Source organism: Rattus norvegicus, chromosome X (assembly GCF_036323735.1).
Source record: "Rattus norvegicus strain BN/NHsdMcwi chromosome X, GRCr8, whole genome shotgun sequence".
NCBI classification, from domain to species: domain Eukaryota; kingdom Metazoa; phylum Chordata; class Mammalia; order Rodentia; family Muridae; genus Rattus; species Rattus norvegicus.
In genome coordinates, this window is record NC_086039.1 from 129968400 (window position 1) to 129978746 (window position 10347).

Here is a 10347-nt window from a genome sequence, read left to right on the forward strand (position 1 = left end):
AGCTCAAGTCCAAGTGGATCAAGGACCTCCACATAAACCCAGATACATTCAAACTAATAGAAGAGAATGCAGGGAAGAACCTCAAACACCTGGGCACAGGGGAAGATTTCCTGAACAGAAAACCAATGGCTTATGCGCTAAGATCCAAAATTGCCTATGGGACATCATACAATTGCAAAGCTTATATAAAGCACAGGACATTGTCAATAAGACAAAATGACAACTAACAGATTGGTAAAAGAGCTTTATCAACCCTATATCCAATAGAGGGCTAATGTCTAATATAGTCAAAGAACTCAGGAAACTAAATTTCAGAGAATCAAATGATCCTATTAAAAATGCAGTGCATAGCAAAACAAATAATTCTCAACTGAGGAATATTGAATGGCTAAGAACTACCTAAAGAAATGTTCAACATTTTTAGTCATCAGGGAAATGCAAGTCAAAACAACTCTGAGATTTTATTTCACAGAAGCGTTGAGATAAAAATCTCAGATGACAACAGTTGCAGACTAGGATATGGAGAAAGAGGAACCCTCTTCCATTGCTGGTGGGTTTGCAAGCTAGTATGACTATGGAAAACAGTCTGCAGTTTCCTTAGAAAATTGGGACAGAATATTACCTGAGAACCTAGCTGTTGGTTTTTCTTAACACCATGCACCATTTCATATGTTTGGTTTAGCGAAAAATTCTTTCAACTATGTCTTCTTCAGCAAAACATTCCTTCATGTGCCTGCACAACAAAACACCATTTGACACCACTGTCTTTCCAAAGAAACTATAATTTTCCACTTGATCTCACTGAATCTTGCTATGCCATATTTTGTTGCTATTAGAGATAGGTATGATATTTTCTGAAGGAAAAATGAGAAGCAGTGGATCTGGGGAAGAATGGATTGGGAGGAATAAAGGGAGGATACTGTAGAAGTATATTATATAAGAAAGAATGAGTAAAAATTAAATGAAAAGCAGCCAGTCTTAATATGTTTCACAAGATTTATTGATTTATATTAACATCTTTACACAAACTGATTGAGTCCATTTATAACACTGTCAGAATAGTTCGTTTTATCAAACAGCACAAGCCTTGAAGGTGAATCAAAGACCAATAAAAAATGTTCAGTTGTGGTGGAGTCCAGTCTCAATGGATATTTCTACCCAAGGGTCAGAGAATGAGGAAGAGAAGAAGGGAGTACTATAAGAGGAAAAAGATCAGAGAGTTTGCTGTCTCCTAGTAACTTCAGAAGCAAGAACCGTAAGGTCTCATTCATATGACCACCTAAACATTTACTGAACAAGGATGAGTCAAACAAAACTGTCAAACTGGATGGGAAAAGGCTCATGATGTCATAAGCTTATACAAAGATCTAATGGCAACCGAGTAAAGCTGCGAGCAGGAAAAGTGATCTTCAGGGAAGAACAGCAATTAATTGTCCAGTGCCAAATGATTAGCCCTGAAAAGATACACAAAAAACAATACATGGAGTCGTTGGGTTATATTTAGGATATATATGTATTAACAATTAATAAAAAAGAAGCCATGAATTTGTGGGACAATGGTTAGAGGTATATGGGAGGTTATTTTCTTATGTTCATTTCATCCATCATTAGTTTTGGTGAACTTTCTCCCACTTGTTCCTTCCTCCCCTTCAACCACCAGCATTGACTCTTCAAATGCCATCTTATGTATCTTCTACACTCGCAACCTCCTTCTCTTACACTTTAAGACTTAAATCCTCTTTCGTATATACTACCATTTCATGAGCTCTTTTTAAGTATCTTTATCAATAGACAAATTTTCCACAAAAATGCACAAATACAACAATCAGAAGCTAGTATCCATATCTAAAAGAGAACATGTGCTGTTAAATTTTCCAAACTTGGGTTACCTCACTTAAGATTTTTATTGCAGTCCCCCCAATTTTCTAGAATATTTCATTGTTTCATCTTTCACACAGAGGAAGATATTTATTTCATATATATGCCCCACATCTTTATTATCATTTTATAGGTTGATAGACATTTAAGCTGAGTCCATTTTCTTGGTATTGTGAAGAGATAAGCTAAGAAAAAAGGTAAGCTCAATGTAGTTTGTTCTTTGTATATATGTCAGAGACTGATACTCATATTTCATATACTAGTTCTATTTTAGATTTCTGAGAAGCCAACCCACTGTTTTCTGTAAAAACTGTATCAGTTTTAACCCACTCCAAGAGTGAATAAGGGTGCTTCTTTTCCTACATAAGCAGCAGCATTTCTTGTGATTTCTTGATAGCAGCTATTCTGATCAGTGTGAGAGGGAATCTCAAAGTCAATTCAATTTACATTTATCTGATGACTAATGATGTGAAACAGTATTTTTAAGTTAATTCATTGGTCCAGTTATTGACTGACAGTTTTATTTTTATAAATTTAATTCTAGCTGTTCTTTCTATATCACTGATATTGCATACTTGGCTACTGTATACATAGCAAGACTCTCTCCCATTTGTAGACTATCAATTTACTCTGCTAAGAGTTTCTTTTACTGTGCAGAAATTTTAAATTTTTATTTAATTGATCCTTTTATTCTTTTTTTGTATGCTGTTTAATTTGGATTCCATCCAGAAATATTGTTCCTGTACCTATATTTTGAAGTGTTTTGCCAATATTTGCCTTTACCAATTCTAGGATTGCCAGTTAGAAATCAAGATTTTCGACTCATTTTGAGTGTGTTCTTGAGACAGGCAAGGAATATGGAACTGATTTCATACTTCTATAATTGAATATACAGTTTTCCAGTATCATTTATTTATTTTTTTACATTTTTTGAACTTTTTTGGATTTTTTTATTTACATTTCAAAAGTTTTTGCCTTTCCTGGTTTTCTGTCCATAAGCCACCTAACCCTTCCCACTCCCCTTCTTCTATAAAGGTGTTCCCCTCCCCATCCACTCCCTCTTCCTGCCCTCCCACAACATTCCCTTACATTAGGTGTCCAACCTTGGCAGGACCAATTACTTCTCCTTCTCAACAAGGGCTTCCTCTGCTACCTATGCAGCTGGAGCCATGTCAGTCTTTGTGTACTCTTTGGGTAGTGGTTTAGTCCCTGGAAGAATTGGTTGGTTGGCATTGTTGTTCCTATATGGGATTGCAAGCCCCTTCAGCTCTTTAAATCCTTTCTTTAATTCCTCCAGTGGGGGTCTAGCATTCACCTCTGTATTTGACATGCTCTGGCTGTGTCTCTCAGGAAATATCTATATCAGGTTTTTTGTCAGAATTCACTGCTTTGCTTCATCAATCTTATCTAGTTTTGGTGGATATATATATATATATAAAATCTCACATGTGGGGCAGGCTCTGAATGGCTGTTCCTTCAGTCTCTGCTCCAAACTTTGCAGGATTTTTTTTTACAAATATATGTGTATTGCAGCTCTTTAAAAAATTAGTTGTTCATAGATTTGTGGGATAATTTATGTGTCCTTTGCTATAAGATGTGGCACGACTAGGAGGTGTGGCCTTGTTGGAGGAAGGGTTTCACTGGGGGAGGGATTTGAGTTTTCAGATGTCTCCCTATTGCCTGCACACCCAGGTGTAAGAACTCTGAGCTAACTCTCCAGCACAAGTATTCCTGTGTGCTGCTCTGGTTCTATGATGGTAATAGACTAAACTACTGAACTTTAAGCTGGCCCTAATCGAATAGTTTCCTTTGTAAAAAGTTGCTGTGGGCATGATGTTTCTTCAGAGCATTAGAAACACTAAGAGAAGTTGGGGTCAATATCATTCTGTTATTTCAGTATTGCTCTGTAATATAACTTGGAGTCAGATATACGATCAGCTGTGTTCTTTATGCTTTGGAGAGCTTTTGCTATTGTCTTTTGTGTTTACATACTAAATTTAGTGTTATCCCCCATATTGTAAAGAATGTTACTGAACTTTTTGTATTGCGTTGATTAAATAGATTATCTCCAGTAGAATAGCTATCTTCACAATTTTAATTCTGTCAATCCAAATAAAAGGGGGGGTGGATTCTTTGAATTCTGTAGTGTTTCCAATTCCTTTGTTCTGTTTCAAAGATTTCCTTGTAAATGTTTTATTCTTACTTGGTTATACTTGGTACCCGATTTTTTTTTCAAGTTTGCTGTGAATTGAATCTTATCTTAATTACTTTCTCAGTAAGTTTGCTACTATATCTAAGGACTTATTTGAGAGAAAAGACATGACATTTGTTATTCTGGGTCTAAATACTCTAATAAATATAGTTTTTAAAAAGCAAATATGCCAAAAATGCTCAACTCTTATATAACTTGGACTATTTCAAATAAAATTATACCTACTATTTAAATATAATGTTAATAATCATACTTGAAGGGAACTAGGTGTCAAATATCTTGCAGTTTATTAGTCATAATTTACTCTTTCACTTTAATAACTTATTCATATATTACTTTGATAGTCATCTTTAAATCCTACATGAAGACCATTGCATGCTTTAATATTGAAAACTAAACCAAGGAAAGAAATCAATCATATGTAAAGATTTTAACTTAACAGTGTATAAATAATAACATATTTGTAATAGCTATCATATAGTAGGTATGCAATCAATACTCAAATAGCAGATTTCCGCTATCATGGTGAAGCTTTATTTGTAATATCAGAATTTCTTTAATATTTATTTTTGTATTTTTAAACAATTCACCAATATACATTATTGACTTAAGTTATCTTTCTAGTTTAAATTATGTTATTTTTTATTTAGACTTAGTTCAAACATAAAAAATATTATTTTTATATATTTTATTGGTTATTTTTATTTACATTTCAAATATTATCAAACTTCCCAGTTTCCCCTCCAAATACCCTATCCCATTTCCCCTCCCCCTACTTCTATGAGGATGCTCCTCTACCCACCCTCTATTTTCCTAATAAGTACTACAGTTCTTAATTGATAAAGCAATATGTTTGTTAGCAGTTTGTTCTCTTCATCAAGCTGTATATAGACCTTTTTCTATTTATAATATTAGAACATTATTGAATATTTTATCTATTTCTATTTCAAATGTTATCCCTGTTCCCAGTTCTTCCCCTCCCATTCCCCTCCCCCCGCTTCTATGAGGATACTCCCCTTCAGACACACTCACTCCCACCTCAACAACCTGGCATTCCCCTTCACTGGGGAAAAGAGCCTTCACAGGACTAAGGGCCTCTCCTCCTATTGATGCCACATAAGGCCATCCTCTGCTACATATGCAGCTGGAGACATGTGTACTCTTTGGTTGGTGGTTTGGTTCCTGGGAGCTCTGTGGAGTGTGTTTGGTTGATATCATTGTTCTTGTTATGGGGTTGAAAACCCCTTCAGCTCCTTCAATCCTTTGTCTAACTTTTCCCTTGGGGTCCCTGTGCTCAGTCCAATGAAGTAGGTTACTTTTCAATAACACTAGTATGTTCTACTTTAAAAAAACTAATATTACTTGTTCTCTTTTTCTCTAAGAAAATAAAACTAGAACACATGATTCATTAAAAGTTATATTAAAATAAACAGTTTCAAATCTTTGAAATATCAGTTTAGATCATGTGTAGAGACGTGGAAGAAAGATAGAGGTGATTTTACTTTTCTAAATATTTTATATTGTTTGTATATAAAATAAACTGCATAAATTGATGTTCAATTTTAATCAGTTATTTGATACTATGTAACTGTAAATACAATTTGATGTTTATTGCCATTTATTGTTGTAACTTTAAATTTTTCTTCCTTCAGAATTCTAAACCCCTTGAGTTTGTAAGTAAATTATCATTTATGTCTTAGATGTTTTATTATCTTTATATTTTTCACTTATCTTCCATGAAGAGTGCTATTTTATTTTTTTCGGAATTTACTGATAAAAGCTAATACTTCCCCCTTAGAAATCAGTTTGTCACTGTCACAAAACAGTGATTATTTTACACTTAAATTCATAGTTACTATTTTATAACTCAAAGTGTTCCTAATAGCAATTTGTGGAGTTTATCATAACTAAATATACTTTTGAACTAGATTAAAGCTAAATTATCCTGAGTTTAAACTAAAATATTATAATTGAAAACACTGTTATACTAATAAACACTGAACACAGACAACCATCATTTTGTTTTTAAAGGAAAGAAAAAGTGGAAACAAAACATATTAAAAATATCCTGTATGTCTCATTTTCTATTTTCTATTTTTATCTTAGTTTGAACGGTCACAAATTGCTTTAAGCCTGAAATCCTAGTTGATGTTTGATTTTTCACTTTGGTACAATAATAACCAAGTGCTTACAACAGAATATTGAATATTATTTGTTTCCACAAAAGAGTTATAAAAAACTTGATCAATCAGGAGCCAAACCATATATAATATAGTCTTTAAAAAGATTTAAATATTCTTATTTCACAAATTATCTTATTTATTAATAACTATTTATACATATGAGAAAGAAAGGATTGACTTGAGCTTTCATTTTAAAAATAACCTGTGTACTTTGCTACGTTAATATGAAACAAATGTTCACCCAAATGCTAGCCAGAAGATATGCTGCAATAAAGATTAAAGACTAAAGAGATAGAGGTAACAGTTGCTTCAATATCAATTTTTAACAGCTCTCTACTTATTTTAGTAACAATATCCCTTGTAAAAAACTACTGCTGCAACAGATCACTTGGGCAATTATCTTTGTAAGATAATGTATAGATAATATACATTCTTATACCTACTCCGGGTATGGGAAATGATTTTATCAGAAGTTTAAACCCTTATCACTTGGTAGTAATTGCCTTAAAGACTTTTCAGAGGGGAAAAAAAGACTGTTATGAGGAACTTAAAATCCCAGTTGAAACTATTCTGCTAATTCATTCCCTATCTGAAAAAACATTATTTTGACTGTACATATTATTCAAGAACAGATTACATCTTCATATCAGCTCTTTTTTAGTAAATTCATATGTTGTACAAAGTTTCTTTTCATTATAACAAACAATGCTTATCTGAAATGCTATTTATAAATAAGATTTTTGTCTTTACTATTAAATGTGGGAAGGTTTTCATTTCTCTGAACTTGAATTTTCTATAACAATCTTGAAGCAAAAACACATAGCAGATTATAACCTCAAAATGGCCCAGTGATGACATTGGATATACTTACTACATATAATTTAATTTGCCACAAATGAATGCATGAATAAGGTACAGTCTAACTCTTCAATTTTGGCCTAAGTATATGTTCCCTAATATATTCTGTCAAGCCAGAAAATGTCATTTTTTTCTTAATGTAACCAACTATATATATATATATATATATATATATATATATATAAAATTACAAAAGAGTGCTCCTAATGGAAATCCATTGAGACACCTGATTGATAGCTGTTTCCATTTCCATTGAAAGCTATTCCCTTTACCAACTGGCCAAATGCAAAAAAAAAAAATGCCCTTTACAATCATCCATTTCCAGAAGTGAATGCTGCTACTAGCACAAGATGTACAGCTTTATGCTACAAAATTTTATTTAAAAAATGCTTTTACTTTTGTTTATAAAGTTAATACTCCATTGCATACTAACTTTGAGAAAAAATAATTTTCAGGTCAATCCTTTGTTCCAAGTGTGATGGAAGCACTTTGTTAGTAAATAATGTAATCAGAGATAGTTTATAGAGATGTAGGGAGCCCTATTGGATTTGGGCCTGGCCGCTTTGTGGCTGCATAGCTCAAGGTGGCTACGTGACTCTGGGCTGTATAGCCACAGATGCTCACCCCTAAGGTGGCTGCTGTAAGATTATGAGATTGTTGGACAAAAGTCTCTTCCAGGAAGATTCCGGGAGCAATCACAGGATGTTTCAGCCTGAGCAAACACCAGATGTCCCTGAGCAGATTCCTGAGAAGGGTTTGACCTTTTCAAAGAACATGTCCCCGGAAGACTTTGCCTCTTTGTTTAAAGAGGATATCTTGCAGTTTAGTGATTCACCTTATATCCTTGGGCACTTCCCAATACTCACCCACACTAAGCTTCAATTACTGCCTCAGAGCTTTAAATGCTGTACATTCCTCTCAATAAACGAGACCTTGACAACAGAACCTTGCTTGGTCTCCTTCTTTTCTCCCCCCCCCCAGCCTTGACCCTCAGGTAGGGCCTCTTCAGGACCTAGAATAACTAGACCTGTTGGATGGGTCATAGAAATACGTTCTAGTTATAATTTTAGACATGAACAGTAGAAAACTTGAACAGTTTCACTGAAATAGACAACTTAATATTGCATTTATGTTCAACTATGTTTTTCTGGGAAGAAAGACTAAAGTGGCACAACTTTCCAATGATAGAAATAATGACGTGAAATATTGCCCCATTATAGAAAAAGAATTAAGTGACAGAAAGTTGAAAATATATTAAATACCTAAGGTGCTATTAGTTACAAATGATATCTCTAACAGTCTGAGTGACCTAGCTTCTCATTTTATTATAATTTAGTAGGACCTTGCTTTAATTTAAATAATATGAGCCAAAACAAATTTTCTAGTATGGGGATTTTTTTGCTTTTATTTGTGCAATAAGACGTAGATAAACATCTAAATCAAATCCTTGATTTTTTCTTGTTGCACATTGTGTTCTCTGCCATAAATGCTGTAAGCTGTGAAGATGTATTTAGGGCATAACAATGTAGGGTATTTTTAAGGTCTTCATGTATAGTATTTTACCTTAGTTTTGGTGTACCATTCAAGTATAATTTCCTCATAATCAGTTAAATTATTATGTTATTTCCTAGTTGACTGAATTCTTTCTGATAAGTGATAATAAGGATTAATTAGAGAATTCTTGCTTATAATATGTCAGGCTTTAAACATTAGTTTTATTATTTGTATTTTATATATGTTATATTACTTATAAAGCACATTTATGATTTATGTCCTTTAGAACATCTAAAATTCATTTTATATTAAAATAATATTTTAGAGTATCATACAATAGATTCTAATCATATTTATTCCCACAATTCTTTACATATCTCCCTTGACTTCCCTAACAACCCTGTATTTTGTCTTTTATTTTAAACCCACAGATTTAAATTTCTGCTGCAAATATATTCTTTTATATGAAGTGTTATACATTAACTAAAAACAGCCATACCCCCAAATAAAACAAGGCTTCCTTTCCCAGCAATTACCAATTGCCATTACCTCTTCAGTTATGAATGGGTTTCATGCTTAGTTCCATTCTCTGTGCTGGAGTTTTGTCTGTCTTAGATTTATACAGGACTTGTGTGAACTTATTTATCTGCTATGAATAGTTATGTTCACCTGAACTACTTGTCCTGAAAACACTGTTTTCATGTAGTCATCTACCACTTCTATTTACTACAATATTTCCATTTTGCCATTTATGATTATCTCCAGGAATTGGGAAGATTTTAATATAGATGTTCCCCTTAGGACTAAGCATTTTATAGTTACTTATTATCTACATCCCTATGCTAACCATCATCTACTCTGAAAAGAAGTTTCTCAGAAGACAATTGAGAAACACATGCATTTATAAGTATAGTGATTAACCATTAAGAGTCATTTAACACACTGTACGTTTATCAGTATAAATGAAGTAGAAATTTCTGGTCGCTTTGAAATTCACTTGTGTTGCATGATCATTTTCTGGAAGGTGTCTTGAGAGTGGATGTTTTTACTGAAACAGACATATAAGAGAGCATGTGATGTTGTTCTGGAGCAGACACTTAAGAGGGTATATAGTGTTAGGTAGGAGTATAAGTAGTACCTCATAGACAGTAAAAGAATGAACTTGCATTGCTAGGCCTTGCAATGTTTCCCTGTTATTCACTGGCCTTTGCTCTACTTCGTTGGCTATGAAATACTTTTCTGGTCTTAGCTGGCCCTGTAATGATTCACTGGTCTTCACTTTGTATGCAAAGTAAAAGGCTCCAAAGAATTTCTTGCAATATTCCCTTTGATTCTTGTTGCTCCACTGATTAGGGCTGATTTATGTCCAGGAGCAGGACAAGGTACAACCTTGGCTATCTCTGGAATGCAGTTTCTTTGTGCTCTCAGAAAACACTTCACAGATTTCAACTCAGTGATGTTGCTCTCTTCTTTTTTCTTTCTTTTATTGAATAATTTCTTTATTTATATTTCCAATGTTATCCACTTTCCAGGTTTCCCCTCCAGAAACCCCCTATCCCATCCATACTCCCCTGCTTCTACGAGGGTCCTAGCCACCACCCACTTGCACCTGAATCCCCACCCTGGCTTTCCATGACATTAGGGAATGAAGCCTTCACAGGACCAAGGGCCTGTTCTCCCATTGATGTCCAACAAGGCCATCCTCTGCTAAAAATGCAGCTG